Source organism: Psammomys obesus, unplaced genomic scaffold (assembly GCF_907164565.1).
Source record: "Psammomys obesus unplaced genomic scaffold, mPsaObe1.curated_primary_1811, whole genome shotgun sequence".
NCBI lineage: Eukaryota > Metazoa > Chordata > Mammalia > Rodentia > Muridae > Psammomys > Psammomys obesus.
In genome coordinates, this window is record NW_026596244.1 from 1,751,019 (window position 1) to 1,776,464 (window position 25,446).

At 37.0% G+C, this 25,446-nt stretch overlaps 1 pseudogene; it reads left to right on the forward strand.

Moving 5' to 3' along the window:
* Positions 1–516: 516 nt before the first annotated feature.
* Positions 517–10,296, forward strand: LOC129668524 (eomesodermin homolog; annotated as a pseudogene).
* Positions 10,297–25,446: the final 15,150 nt, after the last annotated feature.

Genomic DNA, 25,446 nt, shown 5'->3' on the forward strand with positions numbered 1-25,446 from the left:
GGCAGGAACCTGGAGGCAGGAACTATGGGAAACGCCATAGAGAACTACTTATTCACTTTCTCCCCATCATTCACTCAGCCTACTTTACCATATCATTGGGAGCCACCTGCCCAAGGCAGGTACCACCTCATGTGAGATGGGTCTAAGCACATTAATTTTCTTTTTTCTTTTTTTTTTATTAATTACACTTTATTCATTTTGTATCCCCCCCATAAGCCCATCCCTCCTCCCCTGCCGATCCCACCCTCCCTCCCCTTTCTGCATGCATGCCACTCCCCAAGTCCACTGGTAGGGGAGGTTCTCCTCTTCTTTCTCATCTTGGTCTATCAGTTCTCATCAAAAGTGGCTACATTGTCATCTTCTGTGGCCTGGTAAGGCTGCTCCCCCCTCAGGGGGAAGTGATCAACGAGCAGGCCAATGAGATTATGTCAGAGGCAGTCCCATTACTATGTAACCCACTTGGACACTGAACTGCCATGGGCTACACCTGTGCAGGGGTTCACCACAGTTACGCGCATGGCAGTCTGGTAGGAGCACTTTTCCATTGTGGTTCTGTCTTCCAGAACGGAATAGTGTGAACCAAGAACCCAAAACTGGAGCCTGGCTTTGTAAGCAATGTCCTTTTATTAGTGCTGTTGCAGCACCCAAATTACAATCTACTTTTATACATTACAGCTATCAGTTGGTTTAAACTGCTCATGATGGTTTTCTATTACCAAATAAGGATTTTGTGTTTTACTGGAAGAATCTAAATTTGGTCTTCTAATTTGCCTTTCAATAACTAGTCTTACAATTCATTGTGAAAGCCACTTTTCCAGAGTATTTTTGCAAGACAGGATGTGATTTCAACTATATGTATTTTGATCATTATGTTTACTTTGTGGAATTATTTATATTTGAAATCTTATATTTCTCTATTACAAAAAAGCCATGATTACCGTTCAGAATATTTTAAAGGAGGTAAGCATAGTTTAGTTATTAGTGTTTAACTATACCCATAACGAATCCAAAAAAATTGTATGTCAATTCTTTTAATTGGATCCATTACATGGATACTTTATTTTGACAGTGAATACTATTCACGTTTAAGCAATAATTTTACTTTTCCTGCTTCTACATAACTAGATTACTCATCTTCTAGTACATTTTATTAACTGAATTTCACGAAATTCATGTTTTAAAGGTTCTACTACCTGAGGTCTAACATGTTAACAACTGTACTCTTCCTTACTAGATCATTACTCTTACCTGCTAATAGAATCTGTCTTAGATGAACAGGAATGTTACTAGCTCATACATTTCTAAGTCTAGAAATGCCCCCTACTAAATCGCTGAGACTTATATGAAAGGACTCTTTTCTCATTCATCTCAGAACTTTTCTTTGTTCATCATCAGCAGAATGCTGGGACTGAGGGCCATCCATTTTAATTTCAGAGCTCATCTCTTACCAAACTATATTGCACATTCACTGCTTGACTAAGAAGTTCAACAATACCTTGCCTACTTGTTTGGATTTACAAGTAGTTCAGTGGTATAAATAATACATGTTCCCTGAAAAGATTCGTGTCAAAGACTTGGTCTATAGTGGGAGGTCATAGACTCTTTAACATGTGGAAACTAATATAGATGTTAGTTGTTAAGCTTTCTCTGTTGCTGTGTTTATGTGCAGAACCTGATACTTTTCATGTGCACTGTCTTGAAGTGGTGTTTCACTAGTCAAATTGTCTATTGTTCCTGCTTTCATCAAATAAATGACAGTTATGTGACAATTTTTGAAAGCTCCTCCCTTGTTCTGTTCAACCTCTTCCCATTATCAATGATTTGGATATTGAATTCCTAAATCTTTATGAAGACTTTAACACAAGCTTCTGTGCAGTAAATATAAAGTCCCATATTTTAATTATTATAATTATGTTATAATATGTTACTAAATTTAATAATAAAGTATATATTTTAATTGTTTCTTTTGTTTTTGAAATAATAATTACATAATTTTCCCTCCATTTCCCTCTCTTCCCTTCAAAATCTTCCATACATACCTACTTATTTTCTTCTATTTAGTCTATATCATGTTACTTCTAGATAAATGTTTAGGGATGAGCATTTGGTGTTAAATAACCAATTGGTTCTCCTCCCCGAGGAAACCATTCTCTTGCTCTCCTTATTCCTTAGTTGCCTATAGTTTTGTGTTGTTTTATTTTTCTGTTTTTGTCCCTGTTCTCTCTCTCTCTCTTTCTCTCTCTTTCTCTCTCTCTCTCTCTCTCTCTCTCTCTCTCTCTCTCTGTGTGTGTGTGTGTGTAGTATTGTGCCTTCAGGGTCTTTTCCCCATGTACTTTGGCATGTTGATTATTATTATTATTGTTCAGCTCATGTTTAAACAGCCACGTTAGTGAGACTATCTGGGTGTAGCTTTTGATACATCTTTAAAAGCATATACTAGACTCTAGAAGCATGGGTGTACTTATGTATCTAAGGTCGATTGCAGTCTGAAGTGGTTTGTATTCTTTAACAACATTTACTCTGAATCCTTTCTACTCTTAGCACAGAAAACTTGCACTTGAACTTGGGACACTGATGACTATTCATTAAAATGATAAATAAGTTATCTATAAACCAGAAATTAGTGTCTTCATTTGCAGTGAGAATTGAGTCATAGAAATGAGAAATTACATTAACTTCTTGGAGTCCTTTTAATAACAAATACAAAAGTTACAAAGAGACTGCAGCTTGCTAAAAATAGAAGGAAAGCATGGGTATTGCCAGATCATTTTAACCAGCACTGTATTATTTTTTGGATCAGGGCACGTGACCTTATCGTGTCCTCAAGAGACTTAAACCTCTTTTTCATGTGTGGAAGTTGTTCTTGTTCCCAGGCTATTTAGCTAGTCCGAGACTAAGTAAATAAGTAAATACCCTGAAACTTTTTTTTAAAACTTGAACCATATAAAATATTTTTAGAGTGTAGATAGGTAATTATCTGACTTTAACTGAGAATATTTAAACTAGTCAAAATGTACTATATTAGGTTTTAAAGTTAATATATTAATTAATTAGTTCATTCAAAAATATTTATTAAGCAGAGAAATGTGCTAAGCACTGATAAAATCAATTAAGGCATGACATTAACACTTTTAAAGGTATTATTATAAGAGATATCAAGTATAGAATGACTCAGAAACTAGTTATGTAGTTATTCTTTAGAGATGGGATCACAGAAAGAGTTTATTACAACTATCTTCATTATTCTAAAGAGATACGAAGTGCTGTTATGCGATTGCAGTGCAAAAGACCCAGATTACCATTAGAAGTTAGATAAAACACTCCTGTAGAAGTGACTTTCAAGCTGAAACTTGTAGAATGAATAGCTGAATACTAATAAGAGCTGATGAAAGAGGCTTTGACAATGTAAAACAGGATCTCTAAGACATCACTTTAATGTCTTTTAAATGATGGAAAGCCAACTGTATCAGTTAGCACTCTCAACCCTGCTCTCCAAACACTATGTCAGAGGTGTCACTTGAAGTCAGAACTTTAAGAGAACTGTGTAAATAAGTAAATACCCTGAAACTTTTTTTTAAAACTTGAACCATATAAAATATTTTTACAGTGTAGATAGGTAATTATCTGACTCTGGTTTATCAGGTATCTTCAGGACTGGCTGCAAAGTCCTCCTCTGTGGCCTAGCAGGGCTGCTCCTCCCTCCGGGGAGGGGAGAGGTCAAAGAGCCTGCCATTGAGTGAAACTTAATAAATGGCTAGAAGGTAATCAATGACTGGATGGAGGGACTTAGTAGGTAGGCATCATGAACGGGCCTTTGATGTTGCTGTTATAGATTTTAGAATTGCTAAGATGGTATGTGAATATCTAGTGAAGTGTTTTGGCCAAATAAGAAGCAGTGCTTTGAAATTTTCACTTTGCTATGTAAAAAATGATGATGAGATGGGGTCAAGATTGGATAGAAATAATTATTACAATAGTTTAGAAAGAAAATACTGTGGTTTGTACAAGATGGAGAGAAATAATTGCATAAATAGATCTAGAATAAAGGCACCATAGAACACTTTCCCTCACTGTTTCTGACATGAACTCGATGGCAGGCTCTTTGACCTCCCCCACCCTCCCCCTGGGAGAAGCAGCCTTTCTAGGCCACAGAGGAGGACTTTGCAGCCAGTCCTGAAGACACCTGATAAACCAGTATCAGATGGAAGGGGAGGAGGTTCTCCCTTATCAGTGGACTTGGAAAGGGGCAGGGAGAAGATGAGGGAGGAAGGGTGGGATGGGGAGGGAAAGAGTTAGTGGGATACAGCAGGGATACAAAGATAACAAACTGTAACTAATATTAAAAAAAAACTAAAAATTAAAAAAAAAAAGAATACCATCCCTCCTATAGACTTCTGACACAGAAATTACTGCACCGGATCTTCTAAAGATGGCTATGAGTTTCCATTATGAATTGTCTGGTTTATGTATCTTATTTTTACTTTAAGGTGATGATGTCTTATCATATAAATTTCTATGAATTTGAATGTTGCTAACTCCCATAGAGTTACTGTAGAAGTTAATAATTTTGTTTTACGGACAGTTTTATCAATTATGAGCCACATAAACTGCAATAATGACCAAAATGGCAATGTATGTTCATGAGTGCCATAGTACCATGAATGTTATGAAATTAATCGACTCTTTTCTGGATTTAAAGCCCACTCCTCAGAAGGAAACATATGCATGCCAGTGTGAAAATGACTAAAAAAAACGTGGTCAAATAATTCACAGGTCCCATGATTCAAACAATTACTATTATTTTGCTAAATAGACATAGTTATCACACCAATCTCTAAATCTATATGTCTATGGCCATGGATTAATATAACCCTTCAGACCTCATCATGGAACTTTATTTTCAGTGATGGTTAATGCAGAATTTGTGTGTCCTTGACCTCTGACTCTTGCGCTCTGTTGCTGTCAGCATGTGGAGAAGCTAGGAAGCAGGTCTCTGGCTCCAGTGAGTACTGCAAGTATAACCAGAGGACAGCTGTTTTACTGAGTGATGGGGCTAGCTTATGTGGCTGGAATCAGGGGGTGAGACAGAAAAAAGGATGAGGGAGGAAATGCATCTAATTTGCATATGCATTCCTCACTGAAGACTGGCAAATATTAGCGACTCAGCAATTCAAATACTAAAGCTTACAAGAGGAGGCAGGAACTTTCCAAATGTAGCAGTTAGATTAGTAGGCTGCTAGTCACATGATTATTTTTCTTCTTTTTTTTTAATTTTATTTTTCTTTTTAGTTACATTTTGTTAACTCTGTGTCCCAGCTGTATCCTGCTCCCTCATTCCCTCCCCAACCCCACACTCCCTCCCTGGTCTCCTCCCTGCCCCTTTCCAAGTCCACTGATAGGGGAGGACCTCCTCCCCTTTCATTTGACCCTGTTTTATCAGGTATCTTCAGGGCTGGCTGCAAAGTCCTCCTCTGTGGCCTAACAGACTGCTCCTCCCCTGGGGGGGGGGGGGTGTCAAACATGATTTTTGAGAAGCCAGTTCTCTAGTGAGATAAACAGAAGCCTAACTGGCTTTACCATGACACTTTGTATGGAGTTGAGTAGGCCCAAGACTGATTTGGGTAAGGAGCTTCTCCACTCCTGTTGTGCTCTCTGAGAGAAATCCAGGGTTTGGACAGTGCTCTACCATCCTTCATCTGGCTTGGAAACTTACAGAAACTCACAAAAAGTTCAAGTGCAGAGAATAATTGACTATGGAGTACTCAGCCACAAATGGGGCATCAACAGCACAGTCCCCTCTCCAGGGTCGAAGACCACCTCAGAACAGGAAATGGGAAGATTGTTAGAGCCTGACGAGAACAAAGCAATGTCCTCTGACCATAACTGAGCTGATGCACTTAAAAGCTTAGTAGCTATAGTCTCCCACACAAGAACTGAACAAGATCAAGTAAAAATTCTAGAAAGGGGAAGAAACATGAACCTCATCTCTAACTGAGGAGATATAAAAACTATGAGGAACTGATGGCTTCTGGGTAAGAGAAAATCAGGTTCCTATAAGGTTTGCCTGCTTGGTTTGTCCACCTTCCAGTAGTTGGCTACTACACACAACTATGTACACAACACATATTGGAGTTGATGGACTATATGAGAAGAGGTTGAGAGGATAGGGAATTGGGTGTATGTAGGAAGAGTTAAAGGAAGAAGTTAAGGTATTATCAAATACATTGTATAAAATTTTCAAATAATTAATAAAAATATTTTAATTTTAATTTTTTTTAATTTTTATAATTACAGTTTATTCACTTTATAGCCCTCCCTCCCTCCTCCTCTCCTAATCCCATCCTCCCTCCCCCTTCTTCACCCATGCTCCTCCCCAAGTCCATTGATAAGTGAGGACTTCCTCCCCTTCCTTCTGATCTTAGTCTATCAGATCTCATCAGGAGTGGCTGCATTGTCTTCCTCTGTGGCCTGGTAAGGCTGCTCCCTCCTCAGGGGGAGGTGATCAAAGAGCCAGCAGCTGAGTTCATGTCAGATACAGTCCCTGCTCCCATTATTATGGAACCCACATGGACACTGAACTGCCATGGGCTACATCTGTGCATGGGTTCTAGGTTATCTCCATGAATGGTCCTAGGCTGGAGTATCAGTCTCAGAAAAGACCCCCGTGCCCAGATTTTTTTTTTGTTGTTGTTCTGTTGCTCTTCTTGTGGAGCTCCTGTCCTCTCCAGGTCTTACTATCTCCCCCTTCTTTCATAAGATTATCTGCACTCTGCCCAAAGTTTGGCTATGAGTCTCAGCACCTGCTTTGATACCCTGCAGGGTAGAGCATTTCAGACGCCCTCTGTGGTAGGCTCCTGTCCTGTTCCCTGTTTTCTTCTTCTTCTGATGTCCATCCTCTTTGCCTTTCTGAATGGGGATTGAGCATCTTAGCCAGAGTCCTTCTTCTTGATTAGTTTCTTCAGGTACACAGATTTTAGTATGTTTATCCTGTATTACATATCTAACATCCACTTATAAGTGAGTATTTTTTAAATAATAGTTTTGCTGGAATTGGTGGAATGTATGTAGGATGACAACAAGGACTTCACCTGGAGAATTTGAGGAAATCCTACCATACTGTGGAATCGCCTTAATCTTCGCCAACCCATCACAGCAACACCTCTTTTGTCTATCATAAAGTATATAATTTTGATCACATTCAGAGAAATATGTAAAGATGGCGATACAATCATGTTCAAGGCAGTACAGCCAAGTTCAAGGAATCAGAGCTTCTTTCCACAGAATAAGCAGTGTCATTATAAAATGTAATTGCATGTGAGGCTTTTGTTCTTAGTGGAAGGAGTGCCTAATAATTTTAGGTGTTATTTGAACAAGTCTGCATATTTCAAAGTTGGGAGTCCTTTTTAAAAATCGCAAAAATCTTCTTCAGGTGTATAGATTTCAGTATATTTATCTTATCTTATAGGTCTATTTAAGTGATTATATACCATGTGTGTCTTTCTGCTTCTGGAATACCTCACTCAGGATAATCTTTTCTAGATCCCACCATTTGCCTGCAAATTTCATGATTTCCTCGTTTTTAATTGCTTAGTAGTATTACATTGTGTAAAAGTACCACAATTTCTGTATCCATTCCTCAACTGAGAGACATCTGGGTTGTTTCCAGGTTCTGGCTATTACGAATAAAGTTGCTATAAACATGGTTGAGCAAAAGTCCTTGTTGTGTATTTGAGCATCTTTTGGATATGTGCCTAGGAGTGGTATATAGCTGGATCTTGAGGAAACACTATTCCTAATTGTCTGAGAAAGCGCCAGATTGATTTCCAAAGTGGTTGTACAAGTTTGCATTCCCACCAGCAATGGAGGAGGGTTCCCCTTTCTCCACAACCTCTCCAGCATGTGTTGTCACTTGAGTTTTTTATCTTAGCCATTCTGATGGGTGTAAAGTGAAATGTCAGGGTCGTTTTGATTTGCATCTCCCTGAGGGCTAAGCAAATTGAGCATTTCTTTAAGTGTTTTTCTGTCATTCTACCTAAAGAAGATAAGCAAGAAAGAGGACTCGGGTAAGATGACTAATCCTCACGGACAAATGGGATGGACATTGGATGTAGGAGAAAACACGCAACAGAACAGGAACCTACCATAGAGGGCCTATGAAAGACTTTACCTAGCAGTATATCAAAGCAGATATTAAGACTCATAACCAAACCTTCAGCAGAGTGCAGGGAATCATATGAAAGAAGGGAGAGTTAGTAAGACCTGGAGAGTACAGGAACTCCACAAGGACCAAATATATTAGGGCACAGGGGTCCTTCATTAGACTGTTTCTCCAACCAAGGACCATGTATGGATATAACCTAGAACCCCTGCTTGGATATAGCCCATGGTAGCTCAGTATTCAAATGGGTTCTCTAATAAGAGGAACAGGGACTATTTCTGACATGAACTCAATGGCAAGTCCTGTGACACCCTCCCCACCCACCCAAGGGAGGAGCAGCCTTGCTAGGCCACGAAGAGGACATTGCAGCCAGTCCTGAAGAGACTTGATAAGCTAGGGTCAGATGGAAGGGGAGGAGGTCCTCCCCTATTAGTGGGCTTGGAAAGGGGCAGGGAGAAAATGAGGGAGGCAGGGTGGGATTGGGAGGGCATGAGGGAGGGGGCTATGGCTGGGATACAAAGTAAATAACCTGTGATTAATATAAAAATAAAAAATTAAAAAGAAAAATAAACAGTAAAAAAACCGCAAAAATTTGAATAATTACAACATAATCACTAATTGATACTCCTGTTAAGAGCTTTTAAAAGTAGAATTTAAGTTAAAACTTTCTTGTAAATAATATCCAGACTTTGCTTTTGCTGGTGAGGAAGATTGAATCAAAATGCCCTGCGAAGCACAGCCTAGCCATGAGTATGTACATACTGTCCTGTTTCAGAAGCTTCTTCTTCAGGCATGATTTGAGATGTCCCACTAGAACCAATAAATAAGGAGAGAAAGTAAGAAGAAAGAAAGAGAGAGGGAAAGCGAGGGAGGGAGGAGAGAGGGAGAGAGAGAAAGAAAGAAAGAAAGAAAGAAAGAAAGAAAGAAAGAAAGAAAGAAAGAAAGAAAAAGAAAGAGAAAGAATGGAAAAACTGGTACAGAGAAAGGATTTATCTAAGAAGAGTGAGGGGTGGGGGGCCTTTGAGAGCCCAAACTTTTGTCACTGTGGTTAACTAATATTTGCAGTTGGGACATTGCCCACTTTTAAAATTTCTGTTTATGTGTTTTGCCTTTGTTGTTTGTACTCTCTTGCTATTAGACACCGAAATATAAAAATTTGGCCGGGACTTGAGAGCCAAAATGCAAGAATGTTGATAAGTACACGCACCCTGGTGTGTTTGCCTTGTTCAGGTTGGGGGCAGGTCTTGTATGTGTAGTGCAGGCTAGATCTACTGCATCCAGTGGCACCGCTGACCCTCGTACCTCCCAGTCTCTGAAACTCCAATAACATAATAGTGCTGTAGTCTTTGCACAAATACCACAGCAACTGCACTTTGGACAACTGACAGAAGATGGAGTGAATGATCCTTCTAAGACGCAGACCTTTAGCTTCTCAGAGACACAGTTCATCTCAGTGACTTCCTACCAAAACACAGCTATTACTCAGCTAAACATCGATCATAACTCCTTTGCCAAAGGCTTTAAAGACAACTTTGATTCCATGAATACCGCTTCAGAAAACAGCAGTTTAACTCCATCTCCAACCGATTCTCCTGGATCCCTCAAATTGTCCCTAGAGAGCTAAGAGGTGAACAACCCTTCCCAGCTGTGGCTTGTCATGCCCTTTAGGAACCTGTGACCAACAAGCTAGTCATCGGGGCCTATGAGTCTGAATACACTTCCAGAACCTTGATCCCACATGGTATTAAGTCCTTGCCCCTCCAAACATCCCATGCCCTGGGCTATTACCCTGACCCAACGTTCCCTGCAATGTCAGGGTGGGGAGGCCCAGGAGCTTATCAGAGGAAGATGGTAGCTGGACTGCCATGGGCATCCAGAATGAGCCCACCAGTGTTTCCAGAAGATCAGCTTGCCCAGGATAACGTTTAAGAAGAAATTGGCTCCTCCTGGATAGAAATCCCCTCCCCCTTCCATAAGTCTCGACACTCCAGTGATTCTGGAGTGTGCAGCAGTGCTTGCAAGAGAACGTGCCTGTCTTCCAGCACTTCCAGAAATGGGAACCCCTCCCCCTAAAGTGTGAGGACATTAACGCAGAGGAGTACAGTAAAGACACCTCAAAAGGTTATTTAAACCTCTAACGTTTTCCAGATGGGCCTGGCGATATTTTGTTGTTTTCATTGTCTAGGTTACCAAAAAGACTTTTGCCTTCCACCTTTGGTGTACCCTGTTTTGTGTAATTCTCTGAGAGAAGGTGCCAAAGCTTTGCCACTGAAGCAGGTAACCAACTGAAGCAAACCTAGAGGTTTTGGGTTTTTTTGTTTGTTTGTTTGTTTTTGTTTTGTTTTGTTTTTCTTCTTTGTAAAATAAAGTTAATGGAGACTCTGGACAACAGAAGAGGGTGAGAACAGGGAACAGGATAGGAGCCTACCACAGAGGGCCTCTAAAAGACTCTGCCCAGGAGGGTGTCAAAGCAGATGCTGAGACTCATAGCCAAACTTTGGGCAGAGTGCAGGGAATCATATGAAAGAAGGGGGAGTTAATATTACCTGGAGAGGACAGGAGCTCCACAAGGAGAACAACAGAACCAAAAAAATCTGGGGTCTTTTTCTAGACTCATAATCCAAACAAGGACCATTCATGGAGATAACCTAGAACCCCTGCACAGATATAGCCCATGGCAGCTCAGTGTTCTCTCCGAGTAAGAGGGAAGGGGGCGGTCTCTGACATGAACTCAGTGGCTAGCTCTTTGATCACCTCCCCTTGTGGGGAGCAACCATAATACACCACATAGGAAGACAATGGCAGCCACTCCTGATGAGACCTGATAGGCTAGGGTCAGAAGGAAGGGGAGTAGGACCTCCCCTATCCGTGAACTAGGGGAGGGGCATGGGAGGAGATGAAGGAGGGAGAGTGGGATTGGGAGATGAGGGAAGGTGCTACTGCTGGGATACAAAGTGAATAAACTGTAATTAATATATATATATATATATATATATTTATATTTATATTTATATAAAGTTTTAAAAAAAGACTGAGACATTGGTTGGTATCTTGCACAGCCATGGTAAAAACATTCAAATCTGAGACTACTTCGTTACTTTTCTTAAATTAAGAAAGAAGCCTCTAGAAGCTTATTCAGAGGGTGTCTAAAGATACATATGTTATTGAGTTTTTCCTTCATTTCCACCCTATTGAAATTATAAAAAAATAAATAAATTCAGAAACACCAAACTGTAATGTTTGATTCTGTATAGAGAAAGCAAAGGGTAGTTGGACACTTTTTAGAAGAACACCATTATAATTTAATATGCTTTATTAAAGGAAGGAATGGGAGGGTTTATATCACCAACATAAGTATCTGTTATTCATTTGTCCACATGAAGTCACTCTTCATTGCCATTTTGTCTGTCCCCTGGGGCTACAGTTAAAGAACAAAATCTTCTAATGGGATTCATGTCTGGTTCTGCCATGCTAGCTCTGAATGAAAACATTCATTTTCTAAATAGCATTCTCTTGCTTGAGAATGCTTTAAGCATCATTCGTTATGCCCACTGCTTAGCGTGTAAACATTTTCAGAAAAATAACATATAAACAGATCAAATAAATTGAAGATATATGTGGCACCCACAGAGCATGCTACATCCACTGAATTACCACAAACAAGAGTAAGTGAAAAAACGGTTCAGTATTCTCTACATTGCTCAGTTAGAGCCTATTGAAAGGAGTAAGCCTGAGGATCTGTGTCTTCACTGGGAAACTTAAATGAATGCAAGGCATACCATGCCTCATGATGCCATATTCAGGAAAATATAATTAGTGTCAGAAGGATTCTTCTAGAATTTGAAACAGCCTTTATTCATTTGTTTGAATTCCTTCTACCAATTGACATAAATCTATCTCCTGTCTTGGGAATAGAAGGGTAACATATTTTATAATGAATTAATATTCCTGAAATGTAGATCCCATTTTCAAATCTGATATGATACCAACACTGCCTTATTGACCCTTTTTGATAGGCACAGAACATATAAATTGAATGCATTTCAGTATACAACTTTACTCAGAAAATCTTACCTTTGACATAAAGCTAGGTGCATGTTTCCACTTGCAGAACCACACACTTGGCAAGAGCTGAGTCATTTGATTACAACCATCACTGAAAAGAACTCAACAGCATTGTGACAAGATTCATAGCCCTCACATTGCAGCTACTCCACTTTTATTGGATTATCCATAGCCCACTCTTATAAGCTTTCTTTCAGCAAAATCACACAAAATTTAAAATATTATACCTTTCTTTCATAGGAAATAAAGAGAGCAATATCTCATTTTTATTCACTACTCTTTCCATCCTCTCTGAGGTGGAAATAGTTTAACAGTAAATAAAACATAAAATAGTTTAACATCAAACAAGATGAGGCACATAACAATTAAAATTTAAAGTACTCTGGACCTTTTTTTTCAGAATAGGATTCTACTACAGATATTTCATACTAACAAAGATTAACTAAGTGATAAGTTGCCATTACATTCAAGGCATCAATTTTTAGTTCTGTAATGAAAATTGAGATAGGAATGGCCTGAACATTGGAAGCCATGTCATTCATTCCAGATTCTTAACAACCAGTTTCTCCTATGGCCTTAGAGTAGTTTTTCTACTGATAGTACTTTGATACTGTAAAGTTGTTTTCTTCTTTCCTCTACACCGGTGGCTCTCAACCGTCCTAATGCTACGACACTTTAATAGAGTTCCTCATCTTGTGGTGACCCAACCATAAAAGAATTTTTTTTTACTACTTCATAACTGTAAGTTTGCTACTGTTATGAATCATAATGTAGAGATCTATGTGTTTCCATGGAGACCATCATGAAAGTGTCATTCATCCCTCACAAGAACAGTGACCCACAGTGTGAGAAGCACTGCTATACACCGATTTTAAAATCCTTTCCTCACATATATGCCCTTCTCAGGTTAGTACAAGTATACCATGTTAATCTCATTTCAACTCTTACCAGGAGCTAATGAAACATTTTTTTTTCCATTTTCTTAACATTCCTTTCCTTGCCTTACATACTTTTTGTTTCTGTCGCGTTTTTACAGATGCCCATATAAGCTTGGCTTCTTTCCCTGATGCTCACTGAATTCTGAGGAAGGACTAAATGTAGTCCAGAGGAGGGTAAGAAAGCCTTGAACTTACCCTACAATCATAAAAAGGCCTGAAGATTCACAGGAATATTCCGTGCCATCTGAAGCAACATTAAAACTCCTTCTTGATACTAATGATATCTTAACGGCTATCATTTAGTGAACACATGGCATGTAGTAGCCATTCACTTAAATGTTTCACATTCATTATTGTTTTTTCTACACTCACCTTTTAACAAGGCCAAGATGAAACCATTAATGTTCTCATCCAGTCCAGAAGTTAACATATTTCAATAAAACTGACCATTATCTATTGAGTTCTTAAAGACCCCAAAATGTTTGAAGTTTCTTTGCTTTGTTGATCATATGCAGTCAATAAATGCAAATCCTATTATTTCTATCTTCGATGTATGCACCATATATGATTCTGCTATTGTTACCTTAGACCAAATAAAGAAAATACACTATTCTGGATTGGATCCTAGAATATAAAATGAATAGTAGTTACAAAAAAAAAAAAAAAAACACAAACAAAAAAACGCTATAGTCTAAAAAGATTTTAGTGTATAGCTATTGTTTTTTTCTCATTTAAAAAATATCACCATATTAATATAAGTTGTTAACCGACACAGAATACTGATAACACAATTACTTCTCTACTACCATGACCATATTTCTGTATATCCAGATTTGTTACAAAAAATTATTTACAATTGTTACAATAAATTAATTAACTAAATTATTATTTAGTTACCATCTTGGCCCTTAATCTATCCCAAAGCTTACAAACGATACAAATATGGGAATAATAGTTGAGTGATCATTCAGGGATAAAGACTATATACTACTCTCTCAGAAGACCTGAGTTCATTTCTCAGTGGTTCACAACCGCCTATTACTACAGCTCCAGGTGATATGGCAGCTTGAGGAAGAGGATGAGCATTTTCTGAGGACATTTGTTCCATTAAGCCAGATCTGTAAGAAATAAATATCCTAACTCAAAAGAAAATATTCAGGGACTTTAATTATATGTATAAAACCCTTTCACATTTGTTGTGTTTTATTGGGAAAGAAAGGAGATTCTGCAGGGAAGAGGGAGAAATCCCTGTGCAAGGTCAGCCTAGAATGTGTCTCAAAACCAGTGTCTATATAAACATTCACATGGCTTCTTGCTGTCATTTAAAAGTTAAGTAGAACAGTCGGGGAGAAGTTGGGAGTTTAGTCTAAACCATGTACCATGCATTAATAATGTTTTTTTTCTTTTCATAAGAACATAAAATTCTAAGTGAAAATGTAAAATGTCTTATTTAATACTGGAACACACTTCTACTTTTTTATTCCTTAAATTTCTATCAACTTCCATTAGTTTTACTTTTTTTCATTGAAATATTCCATCACTCACGGGCTCTCCCCAGGGGACATATTATTTAAAACACATTAAAATAATTTTCAACTGCTATTTGAAAGTGAAAGAGTAATTTTAAAATACTCAAATCATGTGTTTGTGCTTTGTGGCACTTAAGAATCATGAGAGGGAAATTAAAGCTTTGAGAGAGAAAAAAAAGTCATATGCATCTAGATTGGTGAGCAAACATTTCCTTAAATCTTACCTACTTCCCATTCTTTCAAGATGGGAGACCACACACAAGGGCCCACGTGTGCTTGGCTCAGGGATGAAGAAATAGATGATGTCTTAAACCAACATTAACGTTTTATACACGTGTGATCACTTACCCACTCAAACAAGAGGTCTTTAAATATCAACTAAACTATCAGAGCGTAACAAAGGCTTTTATGCCGGTTACTACAATGCACTGTAAATGCTTCTAAATATCTTAGGGTTTTGAGATGTTCCCAGGTTAGGAGAAAATATCTTTCTATTAGGCCATTGACACAGGTACAATTACTTTCACTGTAATGTCTTCCAGAACTGTGATTGACAGGGAATGACCATCAGAATGTTCACTAACACAACACATGTCAGCCACTCTGAATGTGGATTTTCATTCTCTTCTTTTTGTGGAAGCAGTAGCTGACTCATGAAATTTAGTCACTCACATTCGGAGAATAGTGGAGAACTTAAAATGTTGGAACTTTCGAAGAAATTTCCAGCCATCTTTCAGTGGCTCTACTCTTTTTAATCTGAGAATCAGGCTGTGTTTGCAGTTCAGTGACAGAGCTCTTGATATGCATGTTTGAGGCACAGAGTCCCATCCTCAACACTGGAAACAAAATAAAATCAAACAAACAAGGATAAAAATCAAGACCACCAAAACTGAAGCATTGAGAGCTTTAGTCTCTGAAATCTTTTTTTTTTTTTTGGCTGTGTGTATTTTGCAGAGATTCACTGTCTCTGACTAGATGCAAGATCCTCTTTAGGTGGGTCTTTTGCTTATTCATTGCAGCTTTAGTGGAGAAGAACAGACAAAGGGTTTGCACTGCAAATGCTACTGTAGTGTTGTTAACTGATAACAAGAGACTGAGGAAATCTAATCCTTAAAATAATCACTTGAAACATTAATAGTTGTTGAAATTTTATTTTTCTTTGCCCTTTTTTTTCTTGCCCGTTGTTTCATCCCCTTTTTTTAAAATTGAATATTGTTACATCATATTCTGATTACAGTTTCCCTTTTCCATTCCCTTCCAAATCCTCCCCACCCATTCAACTCCACACCTTTTTTCTCTCTCTCCTTAGAGGAAAATAGATAAATGTAAAAATCAAAGTAAGCAAACAAAAATAATTTTTAAAACAGTAAAAAAAAAAAAAAAAGCCACAAGGGGCACGCACACATGTGCACCACATACACACAAACAACACGTGTGAACACACTATTGGGAATCATAATATGCAAGGAAAAGAGCAGTAAGATTAAGATTGAAAAAGCAAAAATACAACAATAGGAATCAAAAACTCTACAAAACACCACTGAATGTATTCTGTGTTGGCCAGCTACTATTGAAAAAGGAACTTACATTTAAATGTCGTCTATACACCAAGTGAAACACTATTGCAGAAAATGATCCTTCCTTTGAAAACAACAGAGCGTCTTGGCTAGGAATGGGAGATTGAGGGGTATCACGTATGGGGTTCCTGTTAAGGAGTGGGCTTTAAATACAATCAGAGAGTGTTTGGTTACTTTTACCACAGGTGTGCCACTATTGCTCCAGTGTATTTTGCAGGCGAGACACCATTGTAATTAACTGCATTTGCAGTGGTGTGCAAATCACACTACTCTTCTGGTAGTGTGAAGTTCACCTGCCAGTACCATGAACACTGGTTGGCAGAGGTGAAGACTAGTCAGGCATTATCTGAGCTTTGTGTTCAATGAGATCTCTAAGTGTTGTCTTCAGCAACAGGACTTTACCATCAGTTTGTAAAGAGTGAACAATAGCCTTCACAATAGGTGGTATTGTCCTGGGCTTTCCATTAGATGCTTTTGGTCAACAACTCAATGAGACGTAATGCATTCATGACACTATAGCTTTCACTTGCTGTAGAAAGATGTCTAAGGGATGATATTTGATGAATCTAATTAGATTTATTTCATATACATATGTATTTTTAGAAGCTTCTACAGTAGTTGGTTTCCATATGACCCTTTAAATGGCCTTTAGCATTTGTCTTAGTTACTGTTTTATCGATGTGAAGAGTCATCATGACTAAGGCAACTCATCAAAGGAAGCATGCAATTAAGCATGCAATTAAGGGCTTGCTTACAGTTCTAGAGAGTTAGTCCACCATTATCATGGTAAGAAACAGATGGGAATGGTGCTAGAGCAGTAGCTAAGAGTTTTACGTACTGGTTGCTGGCAGCATGCAGAGAGAGGGGGTAGAGAGAGAGTGAGAAAGAATGACATGAGCTTTCGGAACCTCAAAACCTGTTCTCAGTAACACTCTTCCTCAAACAAGTCCACACCTTCTAATCCTTCCCAAAGAGTTCCACTAACTAGAGACTAAGCATTTAAAAGCATGAGCCTATGGGGAACACTCTTATTCAGACCTTCACAGTGTTTGGTGTCCTTCTCCGTATTTCCTCCCTTAGACCCTGCTAGCACCCTCTTCATTTATTCCTTCCATTTCAGCCTGCCTCCTGTTTCACCATAACTATATATTATATTTTCTCTTTCTTTGAAGACATCCCCACCTAGTCCTTTACTTAATTAATTACTTCTGTGATTATAAAGATTGTAGCATTCCTATTGAAGATGTAAAAGCTGACCTTCCCCGATAAAAGGATACATATCATGTTTTCATTTTGACCTTTGGATTACCTCACTCAGAATGAATTTTTTTCCTAGCTTCATCCATTTACTTGCAAGTTTCATGATTTTTTTAAACAGTTGAATAGTCTTCCATTGTTTAAATGTGCCACATTTTCATTGTCCATTCATCTGTCCATAAACATCTAGACTGTTCCCCATTTCTGGCTATTATGAAGCTATTTGTTTTTCTACTTTTTATTGTTATTATCTCCTTTTGTAGATATTCTACTTCACATAATATCAACTCATCAAAATCAGAACCATTCTATGGTGGGGAAGTATTAACTCCTGTCAACAATTCTGATATTCTAGTGTCTGAACTATAAACAACCAAGAAAATGTGTTAATGCATAGTACAAATGGCTTTTAACTTTCCTAAGGATGAACACTCCATAATCTGTGATTAAAACTTTTTTTTTACTGTTTTAAGTGTTTGGGAATGAAACCTCTTTTGGAACCTCCATTCACCCTATCCGCACTCTGACACCTACATAAAATTATAAATTTTCACATAAAATTGCTAACTGTTGTAGTAGGTTAAAATTTATAAGTAGCTCTCATAAGTTGCATATCGACATTTTACATATTGTCATAGCATTTTTATTAATGGAAATATTAAGGGAACTATGTGAAATATTGTTGCACACATCTACATAGACAAATATTTTTACATTTTACTGTAATTTTACTGAGGTCTACTCCTTATGTGTAGACTTTATTATCTGATTGTCCCTGATTCCATTTATAGTGCTTTTGCATAACTGATTTATATGCTAGTTTTTTTCTGATTTATCACGTTTGAAATTCTGCGATGCATTAGGCACAATTTCTAAAATAACTAAAGTTTATGTTAAATGCAACTACGGATATTGAATAGTTTAGGATTATTAAACAGAATATGGATCTGTCAAACATTCACATGTTTCAAAACTAACAAAAATTCTAGCACAAACTCAAAAGCCAAGACAACTAAAGTGTAGGAACATGGTAACAAAGAATATTCTGAAGACATGCATATCTAGAGCTTTGCTGAAAAAGAATGCCAGAAGTATATCTTTTAATAAATAAGTTTTTTATACATCATCCTTAAATGTTTCTTGTTTGTAAAAATTCTCTGCTAAACAGTGCGTAATAATATACTTTAGTAAAATAAGGGAGAACATGACTGCAGCATTGCAACATCCAGACTTTAGTAAGAATAGAGATGATGTGTCATCTTTTAAGGCCTCATGTTACCTGCAAATAACATTGTGATTAGACAGGCATTGAAATTTGTATCTTTCAAAAATATATTTCAGATATTCACATATATGATTACCAATGTGATTCTTTTGTCATAATCTAATTACACCTTATCTATGCCCACAGCAGATCAGAAACTGAAATAAGAAAAGAGACACATCAATCTTGTCATTCCAATTATGAAATATATATATATGTATGTATGTATATATATGCATATACTGAACATGTGAAAATGTAACTGAATTGGCATCAACCTCAAGGCAGATAGAGTGTGTGTGTCTATGTCTTGTGTTTGACTGCAACATTTGACTTCATTGACATTACAGCAGAATATTCAGTGAGATGAAACCATGGTGATCATAAACCAACAGAGCCTACTAGATCACAGTTCTTATGTATAAGAATTGAAGCAATAGAAAAAAAGACTTTCAAGTACCATAATTGATATTTGATTTTGCATATTCTAGGACCATATTAGTGTTTTAGTCTCATTGAATTTTATCTGTTTTAAAAGTTATCCACAGTATCTGCTTTGCTACACTGCTAGGTAGAGTCTTTCAGAGGCCCTCTGTGGTAGGCTCCTGTCCTGTTACTTGTTTTCTCCTACATCCAATGTCCATCCATTTGTCTTTCTAAGTGAGGATTTATCATCTTATCCCAGGTCCACTTTCTTGTTTATCTTCTTTAGGTGTATAGATTTCAGAATGTTTATCATATCTTATAGGTCTATATAAGTGAGTCTATACCATGTGTGTTTTTCTCCTTCTGGGATACCTCATTCAGAATGATCTTTTATAGATCCCACCATTTGCCTGAAAATTTAATGATGTCCTTGTTTTTAATTTCTGATTATTCCATTGTGTAAAAATACTCATAACCAAACCTTCAGCAGAGTGCAGGGAATCATATGAAAGAAGGGGGAGTTAGTATGATCTGGAGAGGACAAGAGCGCCACAAGAACCAAATATATAAGGGCACAGGGGTCTTTTATGAGACTCTTTCTCCAACCAAGTACCATGTATGGATATAATCTAGAACCCCTGCTAGGATGTAGGCCATGGTAGCTCAGTATCCAAGTGGATACACAAGTAAAGGGAACAAGGACTATTTCTGACATGAACTCAATGACTGGCTATTTGACCTCCCCTCACCCCACCCCAAGGGAGGAGCAGCCTTGCTAGGCCACAGAGGAGGACATTGCAGCCAGTCCTGATGAGACCTGATAAACTAGGGTCAGATGGAAGGGGAGGAGGTCCTCCTCTATCAGTGGACTTGGAAAGGGGCAGGGAGGAGATGATGCAGGGAGGGTGGGATTGGGAGGCAATGAGGGAGCGGGATACAAAGTTAATAAACTGTAATTAATATTAAAAGAAGTTATCCACATCTTTTAAAAACTTAATTGTTTGAAAATCCCATACATGCATACTATATTTACATGTTTTCTACCTATATCTCTCCTCCTAACTCCTCTGTCTACGCATTCCCTTAAAATTCATTACTTCACCTTCTTTAATCATTAGAGTTTTATATCTCTATACATTATACACATAATAGAAATAGTGCTTGTATGCATGCATGCAAATACAGAAGAATATACATAGATTAATTCATTAGTACAACATGCTACCTTTTAGTCTCTTCAGTTTTGCTTCATGTTGTATGTGTTTAGGGCTGATCACTTTGGGTTAGATAATTTATTAGGTATTCATCCCTGGGGAAGACTGATATTCTCTCTCTTAGTAAAAACCTGTAGATATTTGCCTAGGGAAAAAGTCTTTTGAGAGTTCCCCTCTTTAACTTTGGCAGGTCAGTTGTCATTATGCAGGGGTCATTCAGGTAACTATATTTATATTTTTGAGAGTTCATTAATGCAGCTTTTTTTTGTCATGTATAAAAAACATTGTCTTGAAGTAGATGTCTAGGTTTCTGGCTCTTAAATTCTTTCTACCCTTCTTCAGTATGTCTAACTATGTGCTTTTTATACATTTTGCTACAAAGGATGATGGAACTAAACTTGGTAGCTCATCTTTTTAATTTTCTGCTTTATTTACACTAGGTTCTTCCTAGAAACATCAGACACAATTCTCTCAGTCTTTCTTATCACAGCCTAAGTAGATTTTACTTACAATGAACATCAGGAAGCATAAGATAAAACAGAAAAGAAAGGAAAAGAACAGAAAAGATAAAAGAAAGAAGTTCTGATTAGAAATAAATGTGTTGGAGCATACTGAGGAAGATTAGTTGTTCAAGGTCAGATAGAGCTACATAAATAGTCCAGCTGAAACTTGTCTACTCTAGATGGGATTCTGGCTCAAAAACCAAACACAAAACCATTAAAATAAGATCACATATAGCTGTAAAATATAGAAGTACTGTTAAGGTAGACTATACTTTCAAATTCTTACAATCATTGCAACCCCAGAATTCTTGGCACAGATAGGCAATGAGGGAATGAGGATACACTTATGGTAATCATATTCTTGTGGCTGTGTTAAGCAGGAAGGAATTTTAAGAAACACCTCAGAATAAATACCTGTACTCTTCCTCCTTCATTTAGGACATAAAGAAACCCAGAAGTTCTAATTTACAGTCTCTTGAGATAGGACGAGAACAATGGAAAGAGATCTCAGATCTGCTTAACCATGTTTAAATTACACTGAGTACTATTAAGTGCTAGACATCAACCAGGAAGGAAAAATTACATCTAGCTTTTATATAGTCTTTATGGTTCTCATTATGCCTCATCAAAATGTTAATCCACAAAAGCCTCATTCCCAAGCTCCCCAGGATTCCAGCGTCTGGTGCAAGAAATTGCTCAGGACTTAAAAACAGATCTGTGCTTCCAGAGTGCAGCTATTGGTGCTTTGCAGGAGGAGGCAAGTGAGGCCTATCTGGCTGGCCTTCTTGAAGATACCAACCTGTGTGCTATCCATGCCAAGTGTGTAACAGTTATGCCAACACATACCCAGCTAGCATGCCGCACACGCGGAGAACGAGCTTAATAGTCCACTGTAAGGGGAAACATTTCATTCTCCAAAAAAATTTTTTCCCTCTTCTTCCTGTTATTTATAGTTAGATATATTTTCCATGGGGTCAAAAGGTACCTAAGTATATAATGTGAGTGGAAAAACAGGGGAGAGAAATCAGGTATTGGCAGTTTGTCCATTTTCATTAGTGTGTGAATTTTTAATATAAATGCGAGATGTAGAGCATTAATGCAAGCAAAATATTTCAGTGAACACATTTCAACAGTTCAACTTTAAAACAATTATAAATAAATCTGCTGAAATTTTCTGGACAAAAAGAAAAAAAAAGAGACAAGTCAACATCTTTCATATGGTTAGAATTCTAATCACAAACTAAAATAGGAACCAAATACCACAGTTAACAAGAATCTCTTCATTAGACGTTCAAATCGTGACTGTCTATTTAAACGTTGATCTTATTTTAGGATCCCAAAGACAAACTTGAGGGCTTTGCTAGATCTCTGTGTCCCTCTTGCCAGTGTGGCCACACTGAATAAATCTTAGGTTTCTGTTTTCCACTATGAAGAAGGAGGAGAAGGAAAAAGAGGAGAAGGAAGAAGAAGGTGGGTGTGGTGCCTTTAATATCAGCACTCAGGGAGGCAGAGACAGGCAGATCTCACTGTGAGTTCGAGGCCAGCATGGTCTACAAGTGAGTCAGGGACAGCCAAAGCTACATAGAAAAACCCTGTCTAAAAAGCAAACAAATACACAAACAAAAAACCAACAACAACAACAAAACAACAAACAAAAACAACCAGCAAAAATTCTTAAAATATTTGTATTTATGATCTGGAGTAATCATGGTTCTTAAATATATTAGATGATGAATTTCAGAATTTAAAGGTTAATGTTTTCCTAAATAGATAAAAGTAATTAGGTTGTGTTTATTAAATGAACTTTAGTATAGGATTCATTAAAGAGTTGTGTTAAACTGACCCCAAAATAAACTAAGTTGATAGAGAAAAAAACTGCTAAATCCTTTGCTTTAGGCAGTGTAATTGGACTCAGTCGGTAATTTTATACCAACAAAAAGACATGAAGTTGGGAAGACATGTTTATATCGGATATCCAGAAGAAAGGTCAGGGGAATAACAGTGGGTAATGTGATTAGATAGATTGTATACATATGTGAAATTGCCAAAAAATGAAAATGTTAAATGTATAAAAATATTAAAACATCATTATTCATTTTATATATTTGGAACGTAAACAAAGCTAAATTATTTATCTTCACTATTATCTTATTATATTATCTAAATTATATTATTATTTTTCCAATTATGTTTTAACATTAGAAATTATTTTATTTATATTTAGTTTAGCTACTCTTCAAGTTGAATTGCATGTCAGTGAATATATTAACAGATGATAATTGAGAGGCCTTAGAACCAAGTAAAACCACACAGTAACCTCACATGAATTTAAACCCTCCAACTTTAGGGTACCAAAAGGTTAATACAAATATCTAGTTCAAACTTAGTCTACTAAACCTAGATTAAATGCTTGTCAGAGAAGGACGTTTTCATTTCCCTTCTGGTTGCATTAGCCTATTTGTTGAACTGGGTATTGTGAAAAAAAAAAAAAAAAAAAAAAGCAGAGATTCGTGAGCCTGTTTTTTCCATGTGTTGATGGCAGTTAATCAAAATTAACATAGTCTAAGCCTACTTCAAACTAGCTGTCTATTAGAAACAGGGACTCAAACCTCAGTTTTGGACCTAAAACCAACAAAAACACAAATTGAAAAAAAAAAGGCTCTACATAAATTATTCTGTTTCTGTAAATCATAAAGTAGTTTATCCAAACACCACTTCATTACAAACTATACTTATTAATTTACAAGTCTGACAAACTATTTTGATATTTTGCAAATACCAGATCTTTAAAAAAATAGTTAAATCATTTCACTAGGATTTTGTTTATAAAAGAAAAAAAGAAAGAACTCCACATGGCAATATAATATGAGAATAGCACTTTAAATAGTAACAAATATTATGCATACAAATAGTATGCAAAGTTTCACATTTGACAATACCATCTGCAGGTTAATTACGTCAATATTTTGGATGCCATGACAAAGGTAATGGGTATTACAGATGATGGAAAACAAGGTCCAAGGTCCAAGCATCTGGCCCTTTATTCTCATGTGCATGCTGATTCTCTTTGTTTACTAGTAACTTCACTGTATTATAGGCTTTGACTCTCCTCACCACATGCAGATGATGTCTTCATTAAGGAGGACAGGCTGAGTTATGTTCTTAGTTTAGAGCAAAGATAAGTGAAGCAGATATTAGGACATTGAGCTGAGGGCTCTCATTACTCAGCACTCTATGAGCTCACTGAACAGACCTTTAGTGCCAAGACGCTTGAGGACTTCTACTGTGTTGATGATGGTGAAGGGCAGTCAGGAATAGTGGAAGTATAAGGCTGTGCAATATTCGTTTTAAATCTATTTTTAGGGCCAGGTTTGCCATCCTTTGGTAGGGGAAGTTTAATTATGGTATTAAAGCTATCTACAGTCATTATACTATCCCTTCAGTCAACTGTATAAAGTGCAAAAATCATGTCTTGAAATATTACACTTAAGGTAATGCCTTGTATGGTAACTTAAAACTTCTAATCCCAGCACTTCAGAGTCTGAGGCAGGAGAATTTTCATGAGGTTAAGGCCAGTGTGGGCTACCCAGTGAGTTTAAAAATAGCTTGAGCTTCTAAGTAAGATGTTATTTGAAAAAACCAAAAATAAATAAATAAAAATAAAAATAGAGATCATTGCAAATTGATTGAAGCAATGTGGTCAAATTTGAATGTGGTCAACAGCGCATCCTTTCTGGTGGAACTTACTTGTTTAGATACAATGTAATTACAAACCCTATCAGTTAATTCTGTGATAATAATCAAGCATGATATAGTTAAAAAAAATCATTTTAGACAGGCTGGGCCTTAATGTAACTGAGTGGCAGTGAAAGAACCTTTCTTTTAGAAATGTTCATTATTTAATAGTATTCTTTTTATTTCAAATCCACTTTTTACCTATTTTTATTTTTAAATTACTTAATTAAATTATTTATTTATTTATTACAATTTATTTACTTTATATCCCCTTTGGAGTCCCCTCCTTCATTTCCTCCTAGTCCCACCCACACTCCCTCTTCTCACCCTATGGCCATAGATGTGTGAAGTATACTATAAGTACTATCTATTAAGATTTTGAAGATATTTGAATAGCCATGTGCAATGCAAAGGAAATACAGTTTCTCAGAAATATGCATATTATTTTCAGAAGCCTATATCATCAGAAATGACAAATAGGCGAAAGCATCACCTTGGCACCAGGAGTGACTTCTATTCACTACAAGTTCTGATGTAAAAACTCTGTGTCTTTGATGCAGATGGAAGAACAAAATAAAAATGGCTGCCCCTGCTCTGTGACTGTACTTGTTACTAAGCGTTTTAATAATTGTAATAGTAACTGGTGCTCTAAACAGTAAATTCTATGTATATAAACTGCTTTTTAAGGATTTTTATTATAATTTCACAAATTCAGTCCTGCTTTGTATTTTGATAAACTTTAAAGAGCTAGTCCAATTAATAGGGTTACTTAAATTGCTT